Raw genomic sequence first — 23,918 nt, 5'->3', positions numbered from 1 at the left:
ATGAAGCGTTGCTGTGGAAACCAGCATCCATCATCAAAGATCCTCACCACCCAGTCCATGCTCTTTTCTCGCTGCTACCATCAGGTAGAAGGTACAGGAGCGTCAGGACTCACACCACCAGGTTCAGGAACAGTTACTACTCCTAAACCATCAGGCTCTTGAACAAAAGGGGATAACCACACTCATTTAAGGACTCATATTGGTATATTGATGAGATGTTATACTGTGATTCCATGCTCGTTATTTATTGCTATTTATTTATTTCTGCATTTGCACAGTTTGTTCACAGCTTACAGTTGCTGTTCCATAGGTTTGTTAAGTATGCCTGCAGAAAAAGAAAAAAATCTCAGGGTTGTATGTGGTGATGTGTATAATTCTTACTCTGAACAAATAAAAAATAAATAAACAATGCTTAAAAACCAATTGTAAAGAGTCCTTGAAAGTGAGACTGTAGGTTGCAGAACCAGTTCAGAGTAGCAGTGAATGAAGTTCGAAAGCATGATGGTTGCAGGATAATAACTGTCCCTGAACCTGGTGCTGTGAGACCTGAGGCTTCAGTATCTCCTGCCCGATGGTAGAAGCAAGGAGAGCGCATGGCCTGGAGGGTGGGGGCCCTTGATGATAGAGGCTACTTTAGACAATAGACAATAGACAATAGGTGCAGAAGTAGACCATTCGGCACTTCGAGCCTGCACCGCCATTCTGAGATCATGGCTGATCATCTACTATCAATACCCGGTTCCTGCCTTGTCCCCATATCACTTGATTCCCCTATCCATAAGATATCTATCTAGTTCCTTCTTGAAAGCATCCAGAGAATTGGCCTCCACTGCCTTCCGAGGCAGTGCATTCCAGACCCCCACAACTCTCTGGGAGAAGAAGTTTTTCCTTAACTCTGTCCTAAATGACCTACCCCTTATTCTCAAACCATGCCCTCTGGTACTGGACTCTCCCAGCATCTGGAACATATTTCCTGCCTCTATCTTGTCCAATCCCTTAATAATCTTATATGTTTCAATCAGATCCCCTCTCAATCTCCTTAATTCCAGCGTGTACAAGCCCAGTCTCTCTAACCTCTCTGCGTAAGACAGTCCGGACATCCCAGGAATTAACCTTGTGAATCTACTTGTGGCAGTGCTCCCTGTAAATGTGCTCAGTTGTGGGGAGGAGTTTACCTGGGATGGACTGGGCTGTATCCATCAGGTAAGAAACTGAACAGGTCGGAATCCAAGAAAGGATGGCCAGGAGGGACGGGGACAGTGTGGGCACAAACGTGGAGAGTAGCAGCTGTTGAAGGACAGGCATTAGGTGCATCAAAGTTCAAAGTACATTATCACAGTATGTGTACTATATACAACTGTGAAATTCGTCTCCTTACAGGCAGCCTCAAAAGCAAAGAAACCCAATAGAACCCAATAAAGAGACCATCAAACAACCAATGTGCAAAGAAAAAATGTGCAAACAATAAAAAGTAAACAAATAACACTCAGGACTCAGGTTCAGGAAAGTGAGTTGTCAGCCTCGAAACCGGTTCATTCTTGCAGCCGGCCCAAGAGCCTGTTCGTTGCAGGCTTCAGCCTTATTTCAGTGCGGGGATGAGTCCACCTCGCTGTCCAGCGGCCCATCCCTCACCTCCAGCTCTGACTCCCTGACCTTTTCAATTTGGTCCTGTGCTTAGATCGTCCAAACAGCGGCTCATTCCTCGCTCTCAGACCCAGGCCCTGCTGCTTCCATTCAGCCCCAAGTCCACGGATCAATGCACGGACAGTAACTACTGGACAGTAGGTTGCATCGATGTCTGCTCCCGAACATTTTAATTGAAAACCCCTCTCGTTCGCACTCAGCAGGTCATTTTTCCCTCTCCGGCCCATCAAACGTTAACACCTGATGATGTCACAGGCCGCACAGTGGAGCCCCCATGGTCATTCTGCCGCCTGAGATTACTACTCAGCGCTTTGGATTCAGATGTATTTGTTTAACACAGTGAAATGCGTTAACAACCAACACACACAAGGAGGTGCCGGAGGCAGCCCACAAGTACTGACACACATTCTGGCGCCAACTTCAACAGAACAACACAAGCAATGACAACAACAACAAAAACAACAGTAAAACAAGCTGTGCGTGAAAAGTATCCCCGGACTGTGTGCAATATACTAAACTCTGGAGGCTATCAAAGAAAACAACTGCTTCCAGGTAAGCTATTTTGTAGGTAAACTTGCAGCCAAAGAGTTAATTATTTTTAAGGATTAGCTTTATTTGTCACATGTACATCGAAACATACAGTGAAATGTTGTTTGATGTGCTGGGTGTCAGCCTGCAAGTGATGACATACTTTAGGCATCAACATAGTGTGTCAGTAACTAATACTTCTCTGGAATGAGGGAGAAAAGCGGGGCACCTGCAGTAAACCCACGCCATCACGGGAGAATGTACAAACTCCCTACAGACTGCGGCCGGAATTGAACCAATTGCTGATTGCTGGCACTGTAATACATTCCGCTAACCATTCCGCTTCTGTGCAGCCCTTGCAATTACAATTCAAAACTGGTGCACATTGTGATTTATTCAACAGGCAGAAGCACACTAGGGTGGCAGGGTGAAGATATGTCTCTACCAAAGGAGGTGTAAGGTGCTCCTTCCTTCTGTTACCCAGCAGGTCACCGTTGGGCAAGGTGTAGCACCTGCTTAACTCCCCCCACCCCCCCAAACCCCTGATCAGGGTGATGTGAATCCATGAGACCAGGTGGTGGATGATCGTATGAGCAATTGGTGCATATCACAAGTCCTGGTTATGCAACCACTGACCCCAGGCAGACAATCTCTTAAGAGTATTGATAATGGCTGGGGCCACCCATCTTGTAAAGACACTGTCCAGAAGAAGGCAATGGCAACCATCTTGGTAGAAAAATTTACCAAGAACAATCATGGTCACGGAAAGAGCATGATCACCCATGTCATATGACACACCACATAACGAACAAAGGTAAATGAGGCAGAAATCCTGTTGGAGAGGGGCAGAGCTTAAAGTCACAGAGAGAGACAGAACAGAAACAGATTCTTCAGCCCATTTAGTCTGTGCTGACTGTCAGTCTCCAGTTTAAAATAAATCTATATCAACGCTCTATTTTATTCTCTTCACACTCGCAACAGCTCCCCCTAGGGGAGGGAGGCTGAAGTGAGAAGCTGAGAGGTGATAGGTGGAAAAGGTAAAGGGCTGGAGAAGAGGGAATCTGATTGGAAAGGTGAGTGGACTAAGAAGGAAGAGGGACACCAGGGGGAGGTGGTAGGCAGGTGAGGAAAAGAGAAGAGGTAAGAGGGGAGCCAGAGTGAGGAATTGAAGAAGTGGGAAGGGGGGTGGGGGAAAATGTACTGCTGGTTAGAAAAATCAATGTTCATGGACCAGTCCTTTACCTTATCCACCATTACCTCCAAACTTCTTACTTCACTCCCCCCCCCCCCCCCCCACCTACCTGGCTTCACCTATCACTTGGTTTGTACTCCTTTACCTCCAGTCTTCTTGTTCTGGCATCTTCCCTCTTCCTTCCCCATCCCCGATGATGGGTCTTCACCCGAAATGTTAACTGTTCATTCATTTCCATACGTGCTGCCTGACCTGCTGAGCTCCTCCAGTTTCTTGTGTGTGTTGCTTTGCATTTCCAGCACCTGCAGAATCTCTTGTCTTTATGTCTCTCCTCAGCCTTCTTCCCACAAGGGGGAAAGGTCCTATCCAGTGTCCCATGACAAGTCAAATCTCCAGCTCCGGTAACATCCTCGTGAAAATTTTCTACACCCTTTCCAGGTTAATGACAACTGTTAGGGTGTAATCTGGAGTTAGAGTATAGAGTAAATATTAATTTCAGGGGCAACCAGTCTTCAGATTTGAATGTGGGTTGTAGATTAAATTTAAAATGCAGTTCTGAGCAAAAGCTTCACTGGAGCTGCAAATTGGGGCTGATTACAAACCAGGAAATACCCACTCACGTGATGTCTGCATTTTCACGAATCCAGAGAGACCGTCAGTGGGGAGTAACATTCACTTTGGGTGTCTGAGGTGTGGGCTTGAAGAAGGATGTGTTTGAAAACTATATGCAATTCAAAGGAAGCATTGTAGACACATTGTATCATGTACCGTAGATTCCGGACTACAGAGCGCACCTGATTAAAAGCCGCTGGCTCTAATTTTAGAAAGAAAATCAATTTTTTACTTGTACAGGCCACACCGGATTTTAGGCCGCACCGGATTTTCGGCCGCACCGGATTTTCGGCCGCAGGTGTCCCACGTTGTAATATGAGATATTCACACAGAAAGATATTACACGTGAGGATTTTTTAACTTTTAATTAAATCCATATGGTAACATAAACAAATACATATTGCAAATGCTTTTTTTCGAACCGTGCCTGTAACGCGGCTACTTTTAAATATACGTTGCGTATACTTTTTTACTGAACAACATTCCAATATCTCCTAACGACTGGTAAAAAATATATATACTGCAGCCTACCAGGAAAAGTTATTGATCGCCTTTAACTTAAAAGCAGCGTTCGCTCAGATCTAATGCCGCTCCGCCGCTCGCCCCCCGCCGTCCCGTTTATCGCAAACGGCATTTTTCCCACAAGACGCGGCGAAACCGGGTGTGACGTCATAGCATCCCGCGATGTAGTACAGAAAACAATAGCATCCCGCGATGCAGTACAGAAAACAAATATAGTTAAAACACTTCTAACTTTAACTAGAAAATGAATTACTAAGCGAAAATATTATAAACTAAATAACTGCCATAAAGGCAGCACAATGCTTTTCTTCGAGTGTTTTCCATGTTGATGAGGGTGAGTACAAATGACTGATTTACAATAATTTAATTGTGAAAGTGCGCTTGATTTATCGTACAATTTCATTGGACCTCTGTGAACTACTCATCAATTTTATCGGTCTACTGTTACGAGGCAAAATGTTTTTGGCGGCATGAAAAAAATCATGTATTAGCCGCTCCGTATTAAAGGCCGCAGAGTTCAAAGCTGTTCAAAATGTGGGAAAAAAGTAGCGGCTTATAATCCGACATCTACGGTAATATTGGGACAAGCAAGCCTCCTGTGCCAAGAGTGTCTCAACATGATGCCTGCTGCTCATTTTGTTGAATAAAACTCATCTATATCCACGAGCTTCAGTGCCTCTCCAGTGATTTGTTCATGTCACAACAACATCCTTGTTTGGTAACTACACCTGTACAGAATACTCCAAGTGTAATCTCACCAACGTATTTTGACTTCCAACTCCTGGACTTAATGCCCTCGTCAATGAAGGCAAACGGAACACACACATTCTTTGCCACCATCTACCGCTGATCCCCGATATCCTGAAAAACGGTTATAACAGACTCTAACATATCAACATACTTTGTTCTTAACAGACAGGTATCCGAATTACTGGAGCAGCCATTCAGCCTATCCAGTCCATGCTTGCCCCTTGTTGGAAAATCTCAATTCTATTTCCTTCCTCCACAAAATGACTCAATCAGCAGAACTGATCTAATTCCCTTTCAAAGGCCCCAATTCTTTCTGTTCTCATCATCCCTAGAAATGGCAAGTTCTGGTTTCTCACCCTCCCTATGAAGAGAAAATATCTACTCACAAAGGCAATAGTCTAAGTGCAGTCTAACCAGTGTTTTATAAAGCTGCAATATCACTTCCTGACTCCTGAGCTCTGTGCTTTGACAAAAAAAGTAAGCATGCCATTTGCCTTCTTTACTACCCTCTCAAATGATGTGGCCACCTTCAAGGAGCTATGAACTTGTAACCAAAATCACTCTGTACATCAATACTGTTAATGATCCCATCAATGCTCTTAATTATCCAATGCAGTTTACTGTGTACTTCCACTTTACACTTAATCTCCCACTTGCCACACAGAGTGGTGGGTGTTGGGAATGTGCTGCTGAAGTGGAGCTGGATGCAGATGCCGATCTCAGTGTTTGAGGGGATCTTAGAGCCTACAATAGATTGTGAGGTGTGCTGAGAGGATCACTGGGATCTCTCCCCCCCTCCCCCCAGTCAGGATGTACACCAGAAGTCTGCATTCACAGAGCCCTCTGCATTGTTAAGTACCCCTTCCATCTGTCTCACGATCTCTTGGACCTCCTACCATCAGGGAGAAGGTACCAGAGTATAAAAACTGGCAGGTGGCTAACAGCTTCTTCTCCCGGGCTGTGGGTCTTCTGAACACCCTGCTATCGCCCAGTGCACATTACTTATGACAGCGCCAGTAGCATTATACTGTTGTATATTTAATTTTATATATTACATGCACTTCACTGTATGTCAGCTTGTCCATCTACAGAATATCTTTTATATCGGTTAATATTACTGTGTGATAGATAGATAGATAGATACTTTATTCATCCCCATGGGGAAATTCAACTTTTTTTCCAATGTCCCATACACTTGTTGTAGCAAAACTAATAACATACAATACTTAACTCAGTAAAAAAATATGATATGCATCTAAATCACTATCTCAAAAAGCATTAATAATAGCTTTTAAAAAGTAAAGATGTATATGGTAAGAGTTTTGCACCTTGTTCCCGAGGAACATTGTTTCACTTTGATGTATACGTGTGCACAGTTGAATGCAGATAGCATACGACATCGCACTAGATTGAACAGAACTGAACTGAATATGTCTGGACCCAATCGATTTTGTGCTTTATATTGTACATTTTTTGATCATTTTTCTTTTTGCTGCACTTTTTTTTTGTGTGTGTTGGCTGGGGTTTGGCGTTTGTCCCTGAAAGGGTTCCATGCTTTTCTTCGTTTTGTGGCTGTCTATGAGAAGAATCTCAGGGTTGTATACTGCATACATACTTTGACAAGAAATGTACTTTGAATCTTTGAACATCCCTATATCCGCCCAACTGAATGTTTGTGATTCTCCATCAATATTCCAGTTTGTACCAATCTATGTCTGCGCTCTAACCTTGTACCTGACATCCCACAAACCTCAAATTAGTTCTGTAAATCTTTTCTTTACCCTTGGTTTGAGGCTCACATTCTTCCTAAAGTATTGTAACCAGTGTATAGTTTATATAACTCCATTATATCTCCAGTTACTGCTAAATCTTTTATGTAGCTTCAACAAAAGAGTAATTCTATCCTCCCATTACAGGAACTTGTGCGTCAGGCTGACGTTAAATGAATTGCACACTGTGTTCAACACAATCATCCCACCCAAACTAATCATTGAGCTTCCAGACCTGAGCCTCTGTGCCTCCTTCTGCTACCGGATACTTGCTTTCCTCATTGGCAAACCTCAATTGGTGAGGATTGGTAACAACATCTCCTCCTCACTGACTGTCAGCACAGATGCACCTCAAGACTGCATGATTAGCCATAGCACAACTCAGTACTGATACAAGCCCTTTGGCCCATTTAGTCCATGCCATCCTGTTATTCTGCCTATTCCCATTCAGATGAGGAGTGGTTTGAAATACTGGAACTTGAAGGAAGGTAACCAGCATGCAGGGCTTAGTTTGGGGAATTCTAGCCATAAGCAGTATGGAGCAGGTAAATCAAAAATCTACTCTTTGGGAGAGTCTAGGGCCAGAGGGCACAGCCTCAGAACACAAGGACGTCCCTTTAGAATAGAGATGAGGAGGAATTTCTTTAGCCAGAGGGTGGTGAATCTGTGGGATGGCAGTGGAGGCAAAGTCATTGAGTATATTTAAAGTGGAGTTTGATAGGTTCTTGAATAGAAAGGTTATGGGGAGAAAGCAGAAGAATGGGGTAGAGAGGGATTATAAATCAGCCATGATTGAATGGCGGAGTGGCCTAATGGGACAAGTGGCCTAATTTTGCTTCTATGTCTTATGGACCTGCAACTGGACAATAGCCCTCCTTACTCCTCCTATCCATATACCTATCGCAATTCTCTTAAATGTTGCAATCAAACTGACATTCACCACTTCCACTGGCTGTTCATTCTGTGCTCTCACTACTCTCTGAGTAAAGAAGGTATTTATTTTATTTGGAGATACATGTGGAACAGCCCACAGATTTAACGCTAGCCTAATCACAGGACAATTTACAATGACCAATTAACCTGCTAACAGGTTTAAGATGGCGCTACTGAAGACGGATGACAGCTCCCTGGCGGTTCATAAAGCAAGAAATACAACTTTAAGTACTTCATTAATAACACTTTTTCTTTGGAAAATGATCACTGCAAACTATGAAGAGGCGAGGTCAGGCTGACTCGAGAGTCAAGGTGTGCAGATGCGACACAAAGTCAGAGCGAGGTCGAGGCATGGTTGAGGCGGAGTCTCGAGTGAAGTGGAGAAAAGTTGGAGCAGAACATCTTTGGAGTTGCTCCACCTAAACCAAGAGCGAGGTCTGATTGATCTGAGCACCAGGCCAGTTTGGAAAGGTTGGGTACGTGTGGTGAACTACATATACCTGTCTGGACACGCCCCCCCCGCTGACTGCTCCTGTGGCCCCTCCCACTGACCATGGCTCCTCCCACAGATCCCGGTATAAAGGCGATTGAGGCCTGAGCCTGGCCCTCAGTCTCCAGGATGTAGTATGGTGGTCAACTACTGCTTGTTCTTTCTTCCAGTCAATAAAAGCCGATATCTCGCCTTCACGTCTCAGAGAGAGTTATTGATGGTGCATCAGTACGGGCCCAGAGTGTGTTGATGCAACAAGGCCTGTGTCCTGGTGCGAGGAACGAACCATTGTTTGGACAATTTAAACGCTGGGCTGGATGGACTGAAAAGGCCGGTTGTCAGGACCAGAGGCGAGGATCGAGCCAGTTCTGCTCACTGCTCCATGACGATTACTCTGCTCTCCACGGCACTGAGGCTGAGGCTGTGGGCCTGCTCCAGGCTTCATGTCTGTGGACTCACTTTCATTCTGAATGCTGTTGTTTGCTTTTATTGTTTTTTTCTTTCTCTCTCTCTCTCTCTCTCTCTCTCTCTCTCTCTCTCTCTCTCTCTCTCTCTCTCTCTCTCTCTCTCTCTCTCTCTCTCTCGTGTTTGTTAGTCTTTTTTTAATGGTTTCTTTCGGGATTCTTACTTTGTGGCTGCCTGCAAGGAGGTGAGCCTCAAGTTTGTTTAATTTATACATACTTTGACAATAAATGTTCAAAGTGGAAGAAACCAGAGCACCTGGTGGAAACCCACGTGCACACGGGAAGGAACGTACAAACTTGTTTACAGAGGACATCAGAACTGATCTCCGACGCCTTAAGTTGTAATAGCATTGTGTTAACCACTATGCTACCATGGTGCCCTAAACTATCAGCTCCCCCTCAGATTCCCCATAAATATTTAACCTTTCACCCTTAACTTATGACCGTTTGGTCTAGTCCCACCCAAGCTCAGTGTAAAAGCCTGCTTGCATTTACCCCAGAAGTACCCGTCATAATTTTTGTATACTGTATCATATCTGCCCTCATTCTCCTACAGTCCAAGGAACAAAGTCCTAAACTATTCAAGCTTTCCCTGAAGAGTATAGCCCTCGGCCCTGCTCCCTATGCACACGTGACTGTGTGGCTAAGCACAGCTTCAATGCCCTGTACAAACACACTGACAGCACTGCTGTTGTTCGATGAATCACAGGTGCCCGTGAGTCAGCTTATGTTACCTAGCTGAGTGGTGCCACAGCAACAACCTCTCACTCAACATCAGCAAAACTAAAGAGCTGGTTGTTGACTTCAGGAAGGGGAGGGAACACGTGACAATCTACACTGGGGAATTGGCAGCGAAAAGAATCGCAGCTCTACATTCTTGGGCGTTGACATATTGGATGACCTGTCCTGGGCCCAACACATAAATCTTAGGGAAATGGTGCCAGTAACTTTACTTTCAGAGTACTTACTTTAAGGAGTTTCGGCTTGTCACCGAACACTCTGACAAACTTCTACAGATGTACTGTTGAGAGTATCCTGCTGGTTGTATCAAGTCAAGTCAAGTCAACTTTTATTGTCATTTCAACCATAACTGCTGGTACAGTGCATAGTAAAAATGAGACAACGTTTTTCAGGACCATGGTGTTACATGACACGGTACAAAAAACTAGACTGAACTACGTAATAAAAAAAAACAGAGAAAGCTACACTAGACTAAAGACCTACACTGGACTGCATAAAGTGCACAAAAACAGTGCAGGCATTACAATAAATAATAAACAGGACAGTAGGGCAAGGCGTCAGTCCAGGCTTTGGGTATTGAGGAGTCTGTTAGCTACGGTAGTCTGATATCGTGGTCCGGTACAGCAATTCAAATGTGCAGGGACACAAAAAACAGCAGGGAGTAGCGTGCTCTGCCCAATATATCACAGGTGCATCCATCCCCACTATCGATGTTACCTACAGGAGGATTGCCTCAAGAAGGTAACATCGAACATCAACGATCACCTCCATCTGGGCCATTCCCTCTTCTCGCAGCTACCATCAGGAAGGAGGAGTAGAACCCTGAAGCCCCACGACAACAGGTTCAATAACAGAATCAGGTTTATTATCACTGACATATGTCACAAAATTTGTTATTTTGTGGCTGCAGTACAGTGCAAGACGTAAGCAAAAGCCAGAGTGGAATTTATTGCCACAGACAGCTGTAGAGGCCAAGTCATTGTGTATATTTAAAGCTGAGTTGATGGGCCAAATGGCTTAATTCTGCTCCTTTGTGGTCTAGCACATTGTTAAAAAAAGTTGCAGGGGAACAAAAAAAAATGCAAAATAGGAATAGTGAGGTAGTGCTGATGAGTTCACAGACTGTTCAGAAATCTGATGGCAGACAGGAAGGTGCTTCTAAAATGTTTGAATGTGAGTCTTCAGGATCCTAGATCTCTTTCTTGTTTGGTAGTAGGGAGAAGAGGGCACACCAGGAACGGTAAGGGTCCTTAATAATGGATGGCACCTTGTTGAGGCATCGCCTTCGAATGATATCCTTGACGGTGGGGAGGCTTGCAACCTGTCAGAATATTCTCCACAGTACACCTGTAGAAATTTGCCAGTGTCTTTGGTGATGCATCAAATGTCAGCACAGAGCAGCTAATGTACCTCCCTTCAGCCATTCAGTTCTTGAACCAACCCACACGACGCTGAACACAACTGTGCAGTACCACCATGATCACACTTTGCTCTGAAGTGGGCTTTGTGTTTTTTTTGTGTATTTAATTATGTTCTAACTTGTAGAAATCGTGTTTATGTTTGTGAATGTTGTGTGCTTTGGTTAGCTACCTGCAGGGAAGATCTAAATAGGGTTGAAAGCGTGCAGGGAAAATTTACAAGGATGTTGCCAGGACTTGAGAACCAGAGCTATAAAGAAAGATTGAGTAGGCTACGACTTTATTCCTTGGAACGCAGAAAAACTGAGGGGAGATTAGAAAGAGGAATACAAAATTATGAGGGGTATAGACAGGGTTTATTCTATTGAGGTTGGGTGAGACTGCAACTAGAGGTCATGGGTTAAGGGTGAGAGGTGAAAAGCTTAAGGGTTACATGGGGGAAACTTCATTCAGAGGGGCATGAGAGCGTGGAACGAGCACAAGAGTTGTACAAGCCCTAAATGTTGAAGAGAAGTTTGGATAGGTACATGGATGGTCAGGATATGGAGGGCTATGGTCTGGGTGCAGGTCAGTGGGAGTAGGCTGCTTAAATGGTTCAGCACAGACTAGATGGGCCAAATGGCCTGTTTCTGTGCTGTGCTTTTCTAAGACTATGATGCTATGTGCCAGTGATGCTTCTGCAAGTAAGTTTTTCACTCCTGATAGTGACATCCATCATCAAGGACTCCCACCATCCACTCCATCTCACTACTACCAGCAGGCAGGAGGCAGTGTGACCCTTAGGTCACACACCAGCAGTTTCAGGAACACTTATTACCCCTTAAATGTCAGGCTCTTGGACCAGCGTGGATAACTACACTCACCTCAACTCTGAACTGACCCCACAACCTACAGACTCTCTTTCAAGGACACTACACTCATGTTCTCAGTAGTATTTATTTACTGTTTTTATTTGTTTGTTTAGGTAGAGTCACAGAAAAGTACAGCATAAAAACAGGCCCTTCGACCCATCTAGTCCATGCTGAGCCATTTAAACTGGCTACTCCTGTCGACCATAGCTCTCCATACCCTTACCATCCGTGTACCTGTCCAAACTTCTCTTAAACGTTGAAGTCAAGCTCGCACGTGCCACTTGTGCTGGCAGCTCGCTTCACTCTCTCACGACCCTCTGAGTGAAGAGGTTTCCCCTCATCTTCCCCTTAAACGATACACCTTTCACCCTTAACCCGTGACCTCTAGTTGTAGTCTCACCCGACCTTAAGGGAAAAAGCCTGCTGCATTTACCCTATCAAAACCCCTCATTATTGTGTATACCACTATCAAATGCACAGGTTGTCTTCTTTTTCACACTGGTTGTTTGTAATTTTTCATTGATTCTATTGTATTTCCGCAAGAAAATGATTGTTAAGGGAGTATATGGTGACACATACAGTACATTCTTTGCTGATAAATTTAATATACAGGCGAACATAATTGGGTAGTTTAAGTACAGGACTTGTAAGGAGACCCAGCATAGATACAATGGGCCAACTGGTTTCTGATGTCACGTGAGAATACTTGACGTATATATGAAGAACACCAAGAATACTTGGTGGGAGTTATGTACAGGCCACCTAACAGTAGTAGTGAGGTTGGGGGTGGCATTAAACAGGAAATTAGAAATGCGTGCAATAAAGGAACAGTAGTTATAATGGGTGACTTCAATCTACATATAGATTGGGTGAACCAAATTGGTAAGGGTGCTGAGGAAGAGGATTTCTTAGAATGTATGCGGGATGGTTTTCTGAACCAACATGCCGAGGAACCAACTAGAGAACAGGCCATTCTAGATTGGGTATTGAGCAATGAGGAAGGGTTAGTTAGCAATCTTGTTGTGCAAGGCCCCTTGGGTAAGAGTGACCATAATATGGTGGACTTCTTCACTAAGATGGAAAGTGACATAGTTAATTCAGAAACAAAGGTTCTGAACTTAAAGAAGGGTAACTTTGAAGGTATGAATCATGAATTAGCTAAGATAGACTGGCAAATGATACTTAAAGGGTTGACGGTGGATATGCAATGGCAAGCATTTAAAGATCACATGGATGAACTACAACAATTGTTCATCCCAGTTTGGCAAAAGAATAAACCAGGGAAGGTAGTGCACCCGTGGCTGACAAGGGAAAGTGGGGATAGTATCAAGTCCAAAGAAGAAACATATAAATTAGCAAAAAAAAGCAGCACACCTGAGGACTGGGAGAAATTCAGAGACCAGCAGAGGAGGACAAAGGGCTTAATTAGGAAAGGGAAAAAAGATTATGAGAGAAAGCTGGCAGGGAACATAAAAACTGACTGTAAAAGCTTTTATAGATATGTGAAAAGAAAAAGATTGGTCAAGACAAATGTAGGTCCTTTACAGTCAGAAACCGGTGAATTGATCATAGGGAACAAGGACATGGTAGACCAATTGAATAACTACTTTGGCTCTGTCTTCACATAAATAATCTTCCGGAAATAGTAGGGGACCGAGGGTCTAGTGAGATGGAGGAACTGAGGGAAATACATGTTAGTAGGGAAGTGGTGTTAGGTAAATTGAAGGGATTAAAAGCAGATAAATCCCCAGGGCCAGATGGTCTGCATCCCAGAGTGCTTAAGGAAGAAGCCCAAGAAATAGTGGATGCATTAGTGATAATTTTTCAAAACTCCTTAGATTCTGGACTAGTTCCTGAGGAATGGAGGGTGGCTAATGTAACCCCACTTTTTAAAAAAGGAGGGAGAGGAAAAACCGGGGAATTATAGACCGGTGAGTCTGACATCGGTGGTGGGGAAAATGCTAGAGTTGATTATCAAAGATGTGATAACAGCACATTTGGAAGAGGGTGAAATCATCGGACAAAGTCAGCATGGATTTGTGAAAGGAAAATCATGTCTGACGAATCTTATAGAATTTTTTGATGATGTAACTAGTAGAGTGGATAGGGGAGAGCCAGTGGATGTGGTATATTTAGATTTCAAAAGGCTTTTGACAAGGTCCCACACAGGAGATTAGTGTGCAAACTTAAAGCACATGGTATTGGGGGGTATGGTATTGATGTGGATAGAGAATTGGTTGGCAGACAGGAAGCAAAGAGTGGGAGTAAACGGGACCTTTCCAGAATGGCAGGCAGTGACTAGTGAGGTACCGCAAGGCTCAGTGCTGGGACCCCAGTTGTTTACAATATATATTAAATGATTTAGACGAGGGAATTAAATGCAGCATCTCCAAGTTTGCGGATGACACGAAGCTGGTGTTAGCTGTGAGGAGGATGCTAAGAGGATGCAGGGTGACTTGGATAGGTTAGTTGAGTGGGCAAATTCATGGCAGATGCAATTTAATGTGGATAAATGTGAGGTTATCCACTTTGGTTGCAAGAACAGGAAAATAGATTATTATCTGAACGGTGGGCCGATTAGGAAAAGGGGAGGTGCAACGAGACCTGGGTGTCATTGTACACCAGTCATTGAAGGTGGGCATGCAGGTACAGCAGGCGGTGAAAAAGGCAAATGGTATGTTGGCATTCATAGCAAAAGGATTTGAGTACAGGAGCAGGGAGGTTCTACTGCAGTTGTACAAGGCCTTGGTGAGACCACACCTAGAATATTGTGTGCACTTTTGGTCCCCTAATCTGAGGAAAGACATTCTTGCCATAGAGGAGTACAGAGAAGGTTCACCAGATTGATTTCTGGGATGGCAGGACTTTTATATGAAGGAAGACTGGATCGACTAGGCTTATACTCACTGGAATTTAGAAGATTGAGGGGGGGATCTTATTGAAACGTATAAAATTCTAAAGGGATTGGACAGGCTAGATGCAGGAAGATTATTTCCGATGTTGGGGAAGTCCAGAATGAGGGGTCACAGTTTAAGGATAAAGGGGAAGCCTTTTAGGACCGAGATGAGGAAAAACTTCTTCACACAGAGAGTGGTGAATCTGTGGAATTCTCTGCCACAGGAAACAGTTGAGGCCGGTTCATTGGATATATTTAAGAGGAAGTTAGATATGGCCCTTGTGGCTAAAGGGATCAGGGGGTATGGAGAGAAAGCAGGTACAGGGTTCTGAGTTGGATGATCATACTGAATGGCGGTGCAGGCTCGAAGGGCCGAATGACCTACTCCTGCACCTATTTTCCATATTTCTATATACTTTGGGGTGGCATGGTAGTGTAGTGGTTAGCACAACACTTTACAGTACCAGTGACACAGGTTCAAATCCCACCACTGCCCGTAAGGAGTTTGTATGTTCTCCCCGTGACTGCGTGGGTTTCCTCTGGGTCCTCTGGTTTCCTCCCACAGTCCAAAGACCTACCGGCTGGTAAGTTAACTGGTCATTGTAAATTGCCCCATAATTAGGCTAGGGTTAAATCAGGGATAGCTGGAGAGTGCAGTTCGAAGGGCCAAAAGACCTACTGTGTGCTATATCTCAATCAATCAATCAATCAATTAATAAATAATACAAGTCCTGTTCTGGTCACTGATTCCAGGATATCATGTTGCAGCTGGTCAACACTCTGATTGGTCCACATTTGGAGTAATGTGATTGGTTCTGGTCACTGTATTACAGGAAAGACGTGGACACTATAAAGAGCATACAGAAGAGGCTCACCTGTATGTTGCCTTGACTGGAGAGTATACGCTGTAAGGAGAACTTGGTCGAACTTGGATGTTTTCCTGGAGAGTCAGAGGCCGAGGGAAGTCTTGAAAGAATCTTTTAAATTATTGGGGCTTTGGAGCTCTTCTGTTGCTTCCATGAGGGGATGAGGGGTGGGGGTTCTGTCAGTGTTCGTGCAGAGGGGGGGGTGACTTATCGATGTTTCTATGATTCATTCTATGGTGTTTCTTGTTTCATGGATGTCTGTGAAGAGTACGAATTTCAGGTTGTATACGGCATACCTACTAAAAGCAACCTGTGAAACTTTGAAAATCATGAGAAACATAGATGGGGTAGACAGCCAGTTTTTATCACGGGAGAAATACTGGAGGTCATGGCTTTAAGATGAGAGGGGGAAAGTTTAAAGGAGATTTACAAGGCGAACGTTTTTACACAAAGAACGGCAGATGCCTGGTGCCAGGAAGAGGTGGAAGATGATACGATAGACACATTTCAGAGGCTTTTAGGCAAGCCTTTAAAACAAATAGTGGAGGGATTTAGACCATGTGAAGCCTCTGATCAAGATGGCACTGAGCTGTGATGTCCATCAATGTCGTGACTCAGATTTAATTGTTTTTTTTAGGTTTATAAGGATAGTTTGGGGGGTAGTGTGGGGAGTTGGGGGTCAGTTTAGGGTTTATGGACTGGAATGAGGTAGAGTTAGAGGTTGGGGCAGTAATTGAGGAATCAGGGACAGGCTGGGGCGATCTACGGTCAAAGGTCAACATCTCCGGAGGTCAGGTTGGCAGACGCTGAAGAGACCAGTGATCCCCAGGTTGGAGGTTCGTATGGGCTGGAGCCATGAGGACCAGTGAACCTCCCCAGGTCATCGGGATCGGAGTTCCTTGCCAATCCAGAAGTTGAGGCCTGAAGGTCAAACCCGTGATTGGCTAGTCATGGGGTCGAGGCCTGAAGGTCAAACCCGTGATTGGGCAGTCACGGAGTGGAGGCCTAAAGGTCAAACCCGTGATTGGTCAGTCATGGGGTCGAGGCCTGAAGGTCAAACCCGTGATTGGCCAGTCACGGAGTGGAGGCCTAAAGGTCAAACCCGTGATTGGTCAGTCATGGGGTCGAGGCCTGAAGGTCAAACCCGTGATTGGCCAGTCACGGAGTGGAGGCCTAAAGGTCAAACCCGTGATTGGCCAGTCATGGGGTCGAGGCCTGAAGGTCAAACCTGTGATTGGCGAGTCATGGGGTCGATACCCAGAGGTCGGCATAGGGTGAAGTCCAGAGCTCAGCGAGTTTGCAGGTGGATCCCCGAAGGTTGAAGACTGAGATTAGCTAGTCCAGAAGTAGAGGCCTGAAGGTCAAAGCCTTGCGATCCCAATGTCTCCGGGTCCGGACGAGCCTGGAGGTAGGAGGTTGGATTGAAGTCTGAGAGTCCGGGGAAAGGTGGGCAGGGACGGCACGCGCTCCCGGGCTCCTGTCAATCATCCGCCGAGTCCCTCGGCCAGCGCTGCGGCGTCGCGGATGCGCTGCTGGTGTGCAGGTTCAGGATTATATTGCATCGTTATTAGCGCATGCAATGCCGGGCAAATGGGTGCAGGAACCATATATGCTCTGGCTTTCAGCTTTGTTCGCCCAATGTACATCGAAGGTGAAATCATCGGACAAAGTCAGCATGGATTTGTGAAAGGAAAATCATGTCTGACGAATCTTATAGAATTTTTTGATGATGTAACTAGTAGAGTGGATAGGGGAGAGCCAGTGGATGTGGTATATTTAGATTTTCAAAAGGCTTTTGACAAGGTCCCACACAGGAGATTAGTGTGCAAACTTAAAGCACATGGTATTGGGGGTATGGTATTGATGTGGATAGAGAATTGGTTGGCAGACAGGAAGCAAAGAGTGGGAGTAAACGGGACCTTTCCAGAATGGCAGGCAGTGACTAGTGGGGTACCGCAAGGCTCAGTGCTGGGACCCCAGTTGTTTACAATATATATTAATGATTTAGACGAGGGAATTAAATGCAGCATCTCCAAGTTTGCGGATGACACGAAGCTGGGCGGCGGTGTTAGCTGTGAGGAGGATGCTAAGAGGATGCAGGGTGACTTGGATAGGTTAGTTGAGTGGGCAAATTCATGGCAGATGCAATTTAATGTGGATAAATGTGAGGTTATCCACTTTGGTTGCAAGAACAGGAAAACAGATTATTATCTGAACGGCGGCTGATTAGGAAAAGGGGAGGTGCAACGAGACCTGGGTGTCATTGTACACCAGTCATTGAAGGTGGGCATGCAGGTACAGCAGGCGGTGAAAAAGGCAAATGGTATATTGGCATTCATAGCAAAAGGATTTGAGTACAGTTGCAGGGAGGTTCTACTGCAGTTGTACAAGGCCTTGGTGAGACCGCACCTAGAATATTGTGTGCAGTTTTGGACCCCTAATCTGAGGAAAGATATTCTTGCCATAGAGGGAGTACAGAGAAGGTTCACCAGATTGATTCCTGGGATGGCAGGACTTTTATATGAAGAAAGACTGGATCGACCAGGCTTATACTCACTGGAATTTAGAAGATTGAGGGGGGGATCTTATTGAAACGTATAAAATTCTAAAGGGATTGGACAGGCTAGATGCAGGAAGATTATTTCCGATGTTGGGGAAGTCCAGAACGAGGGGTCACAGTTTAAGGATAAAGGGGAAGCCTTTTAGGACCGAGATGAGGAAAAACTTCTTCACACAGAGAGTGGTGAATCTGTGGAATTCTCTGCCACAGGAAACAGTTGAGACTGGTTCATTGGCTATATTTAAGAGGAAGTTAGATATGGCTCTTGTGGCTAAAGGGATTAGGGGGTATGGAGAGAAAGCAGGTACAGGGTTCTGAGTTGGATGATCATACTGAATGGCGGTGCAGGCTCGAAGGGCCGAATGACCTACGCCTGCATCTATTTTCTATATTTCTATGTTTCTATATACTTTGGGGTGGCATGGTAGTGTAGTGGTTAGCACAACACTTTACAGTACCAGTGACACAGGTTCAAATCCCACCACTGCCCGTAAGGAGTTTGTATGTTCTCCCCGTGACTGCGTGGGTTTCCTCTGGGTCCTCTGGTTTCCTCCCACAGTCCAAAGATCTACCGGCTGGTAAGTTAACTGGTCATTGTAAATTGCCCCATAATTAGGCTAGGGTTAAATCAGGGATAGCTGGAGAGTGCAGTTCGAAGGGCCAAAGGACCTACTGTGTGCTATATCTCAATCAATCAATCAATCAATTAATAAATAATACAAGTCCTGTTCTGGTCACTGATTCCAGGATATCATGTTGCAGCTGGTCAACACTCTGATTGGTCCACATTTGGAGTAATGTGATTGGTTCTGGTCACTGTATTACAGGAAAGACGTGGACACTATAAAGAGCATACAGAAGAGGCTCACCTGTATGTTGCCTTGACTGGAGAGTATACGCTGTAAGGAGAACTTGGTCGAACTTGGATGTTTTCCTGGAGAGTCAGACGCCAAGGGAAGTCTTGAAAGAATCTTTTAAATTATTGGGGCTTTGGAGCTCTTCTGTTGCTTCCATGAGGGGGTGAGGGGTGGGGGTTCTGTCAGTGTTCGTGCAGAGGGGGGGGTGACTTATCGATGTTTCTATGATTCATTCTATGGTGTTTCTTGTTTCATGGATGTCTGTGAAGAGTACGAATTTCAGGTTGTATACTGCATACCTACTAAAAGCAACCTGTGAAACTTTGAAAATCATGAGAAACATAGATGGGGTAGACAGCCAGTTTTTATCACGGGAGAAATACTGGAGGTCATGGCTTTAAGATGAGAGGGGGAAAGTTTAAAGGAGATTTACAAGGCGAACGTTTTTACACAAAGAACGGCAGATGCCTGGTGCCAGGAAGAGGTGGAAGATGATACGATAGACACATTTCAGAGGCTTTTAGGCAAGCCTTTAAAACAAATAGTGGAGGGATTTAGACCATGTGAAGCCTCTGATCAAGATGGCACTGAGCTGTGATGTCCATCAATGTCGTGACTCAGATTTAATTGTTTTTTTTAGGTTTATAAGGATAGTTTGGGGGGTAGTGTGGGGAGTTGGGGGTCAGTTTAGGGTTTATGGACTGGAATGAGGTAGAGTTAGAGGTTGGGGCAGTAATTGAGGAATCAGGGACAGGCTGGGGCGATCTACGGTCAAAGGTCAACATCTCCGGAGGTCAGGTTGGCAGACGCTGAAGAGACCAGTGATCCCCAGGTTGGAGGTTCGTATGGGCTGGAGCCATGAGGACCAGTGAACCTCCCCAGGTCATCGGGATCGGAGTTCCTTGCCAATCCAGAAGTTGAGGCCTGAAGGTCAAACCCGTGATTGGCTAGTCATGGGGTCGAGGCCTGAAGGTCAAACCCGTGATTGGGCAGTCACGGAGTGGAGGCCTAAAGGTCAAACCCGTGATTGGTCAGTCATGGGGTCGAGGCCTGAAGGTCAAACCCGTGATTGGCCAGTCACAGAGTGGAGGCCTAAAGGTCAAACCCGTGATTGGTCAGTCATGGGGTCGAGGCCTGAAGGTCAAACCCGTGATTGGCCAGTCACGGAGTGGAGGCCTAAAGGTCAAACCCGTGATTGGCCAGTCATGGGGTCGAGGCCTGAAGGTCAAACCTGTGATTGGCGAGTCATGGGGTCGATACCCAGAGGTCGGCATAGGGTGAAGTCCAGAGCTCAGCGAGTTTGCAGGTGGATGCCCGAAGGTTGAAGACTGAGATTAGCAAGTCCAGAAGTAGAGGCCTGAAGGTCAAAGCCTTGCGATCCCAATGTCTCCGGGTCCGGACGAGCCTGGAGGTAGGAGGTTGGATTGAAGTCTGAGAGTCCGGGGCCAAAGACCCCTTTGGTAAGTGGGTTCGATTGCCTCCGCTGTCTCTCAGGACGTTTACCTCCTCCCTGTGATGGCTTGGGTTTCCCTCTGGGTACTCCCATATTCCAAAGACAAACCTTGGTTAGGGTTAACAGGATGCTATTCTGGCTCTGGAAGTGTGGCGACACTTGCAGGCTGTCCCCAGCACAGTCCTTGGATTATGTTCACCGTTTGTTCCGCCGCTTCGATGTACATTGGGCGAACAAAGCTGAAAGCCAGAGCATATATGGTTCCTGCACCCATTTGCCCGGCATTGCATGCGCTAATAACGATGCAATATAATCCTGAACCTGCACACCAGCAGCGCATCCGCGACGCCGCAGCGCTGGCCGAGGGACTCGGCGGATGATTGACAGGAGCCCGGGAGCGCGTGCCGTCCCTGCCCACCTTTCCCCGGACGAGCCTCCTTCCCACCGACCAATCAGCGGCGGGGGATGCGGACGAGCCTCTGCCACGTGACGCGGGTGCTGCCAGCATGGAAGGAGCGAGCGCGTGACAGCGGCGCAGGCTGAGCCGAGCGAAACCCGCCTGCAGTGGTAATCCTTGCAAAGCGTGTGGACCAGAGAATAAATGATCAGCAGATACTAACACAGACCCGTGCGTTGCAACGACAGCGGGGGCGCCAGATGTTTCCGACGGCCGCATTGCATTTTCTGTGCAAAACCAGGTTAGAGAATATATTTCAGTATAATATGCCGCACGACAGATAGTCTTATTGGTTCTAACTGCAGCAATTCCGTTCCTTACCCCATAGTTCATCCGAGCAAGTTTAAAATTGTTTTCCTTCTGCAATGTTTCCTTAAATCACGTCACGGGAGCGGTGTGTTTCGGAAAATATGAAAAGCTGCTTGGTGTTCATTATAATGAAACTTTTCTTTAACGTATAACGTTAGAATAAAATTATAAAGTAAGAAGAGTGTTGAGATTTGCTTTCGCTGCCAGACGGAAGAATGAATTTTTTGCAACTTTTTTCCTCAATGTAATTTGATACTGTCGATGCCAGCTGTCCTTGATCTGACTGACAGCCGCGTTGACCTATCATCAGAAGAGGCTGTGCAGAGCTCTTTCTCAATTGGAACAGGGATGCAACAGGAGACCAATAGCAATGGAGCGAGGGCAGGCCCTGTGGCTGAGTGGCTGATGCAATGTAAACCTCTAGCTGTCACGAGGCACTACAACATTAATTAACCTTTCGGCAGACAAGAGACGCTAGTGTTGACAGTCCTGCCTTCAACAAAACATGCACTTTCCTTTAAACTCCAGCATTTAAATGGCCAGGCTGATCCGAGTTCACGTTTTTAACTAAAACATTATGGTGACTTTCTCAGAGAAGATTGCAGAAGCCAGCAGCATTAAGATCTTGGTCGCGAAAAGTTGGCGATATTTTTTTTTCAATGGAAGTTCTTTGAAACCGTAAACGATTAACTGCGGAAATCCATTTTGGGCTCATTTCTCCTCCAGGGTTGAGGGAGACGTGGTTTCTTCAGGTCCTGAGCTGGCTGATGAGGCCAATGTAATGATCGGCAGACAGATGCGACAGAAAGCGCCTGATTGAGTCGTTTGCGAAGTGGTCTTCTCCCTTTAAAAATTCATAAGTTTAAAGTTATTACCAAAGTACGCGTATGTTACCATATTCTACCTTGAGATTTCATTTTCTCGCTGGAATTTACGGGGGGAAATGCTATAGAATTTATTTTAGAAACTACACAAAAAGACAAAGATAAATCTGCCACATACTCAAGGCCTCTGTGCAAATTGGAAAATTGGTTCATTATGATGTACAGTGAAAAATTTAGTGTCACACGCCATCAATACAGATCATTTCATTACACCAGTACATTGAGGTAGTCCAAAGAAGAAGCTTTAACAGAATGCAAAATAAAGTGTAACAGAGAAGGGACAACACAGGTGAGACATTAAGGTGCCAGGCCTTGACAAGGTAGATTATGAAGTTTGCAAATTGCTGGAGGAACTCAGCAGGCCAAGCGGTTACTATGGGGAAAAAAAAGTACAGTTGACATTTCAGGTCAAAACCCTTCAGCAGGACTGGAAGATTTAAACTTCTTCAGGGTAGGCGTCCCTGGAAGAGACTTTGCAGAGTAGAAATCCTGCCGAATCTTGAGTAATTGTGAGTTCTGCATAAGGGTTTCAGCCCAAAACGTGGACTCTGCATGCTGGCCTGCTGAGTTCCCCCAGCATTTTGTGTGCGTTACTCAGATCTCCAACATTTGCAGATTTTCTCTTTGTTTATGAAGTCACAGGCCATTGAATCATACAAGATTGTGTGCTCCCGCTGACTTGCCTCAAGGCTTTTAATACCAGCCTGAATGCTTCTTCTTCACTTTGGACGTAGTCAGGGATTTCTAAGTGTTTTCAAAGCAGCTTTGAACACACAGTCATAAAGTTATACAGCCCAGAAGTGGGATCTTCAGCCCTTCTCTTTCATGCCAACCTTTTTGCCCATCTACTCTTAAGCCTGTTTTCCTGTATTAGATCCCCATCTTGTATGTTTAAGGCCTGTCTAAATGCCTCCTATACTCAGTAATTGTATTTGACTCCACCAGGTCCTCGGGCAGCGTGTTCAAGATATCAACAACTCAGAGCGCAAAAGCACTTACCCCTCAGATCGCCTTTTAAAATTCCCCCCCCACCCCCCCCCCATTTTAAATCTATGTCCTCTTGCTTTTTGACACTCTTGCCATTGGAGAAGGACTTTGGCTCTCTGCTCCTTCAATTCCCCCTTACCAGAATTTTTGCAACGCTCTTTAGGAAAGTCCCTACTTGCCAGATGTCATTTTACCTGCAAGGTTCTGCTCCCTACCTGCTTTCACCAGCTGCTCTTTGGCAATCGCAGTCAAAAATCAGCCTTACCCCAAGTAGGGACCTTAACTTGAGCACCAGCCCTATCTTTATCCATAACTATGTTGTAACAAATACATACTGATGGGTCATTGTAAATTTTCTTGAGAATAGACTAGTGTTAAGTAAGTTGGTGCTGGGTAGTGCAGCTTGTTGGGCCAGAGGGGTCAGTTCCATGTTGTATCTCTTTAAAAAAACATAAAAGTAAACTAAAACTTAAATAATTATGGATATTGTTGTAAAGTGTTCCCTAATTGACACTTCTACCACCTTCTATCTGGTTTCATTTCTGAAGGTACCTTCTGTAGTGAAACCATCTACATATTATCTCAAAAGGCTATCTTACAGATAATTAACATTCCAACCCATCCAACCCTTCTTAGTCAGGCAAATCCTGTCAATAATGGGAAAGCTACAGTCAACAAGCATTATCACCTTCTCCGGTAGAACTATCTATGTGCTGTTTCAAAGACTATCTTACA

The 23,918-nt window shown here is 45.1% G+C and overlaps 1 protein-coding gene and 1 long non-coding RNA gene across 5 annotated transcripts in view; one reads left to right on the top strand and one right to left on the bottom strand.

Annotated features, from left to right (window-relative positions):
• Nucleotides 1–21,554, bottom strand: part of LOC140717307 (uncharacterized) — a 63,172-nt gene extending 41,618 nt beyond the window's left edge. The window contains exon 1 of the long non-coding RNA XR_012096511.1: nucleotides 21,325–21,554. This is a non-coding gene — a long non-coding RNA (uncharacterized lncRNA). The remainder of the gene's footprint in view (nucleotides 1–21,324) is intronic.
• Nucleotides 21,014–23,918, top strand: part of LOC140717304 (Krueppel-like factor 15) — a 28,561-nt gene continuing 25,656 nt past the window's right edge. For all 4 annotated transcript variants that reach the window (XM_073030757.1, XM_073030760.1, XM_073030761.1 and 1 more), the window contains exon 1: nucleotides 21,014–21,244. The gene's annotated coding sequence lies outside the window, so the exon portion shown is untranslated. The remainder of the gene's footprint in view (nucleotides 21,245–23,918) is intronic.

This window comes from Hemitrygon akajei, chromosome 27, assembly GCF_048418815.1.
Source record: "Hemitrygon akajei chromosome 27, sHemAka1.3, whole genome shotgun sequence".
In the NCBI taxonomy this organism is placed as follows: domain Eukaryota; kingdom Metazoa; phylum Chordata; class Chondrichthyes; order Myliobatiformes; family Dasyatidae; genus Hemitrygon; species Hemitrygon akajei.
Note: the sequence above shows the minus strand (reverse complement) of the source record. Positions and strands in the feature narration are given on the sequence as shown.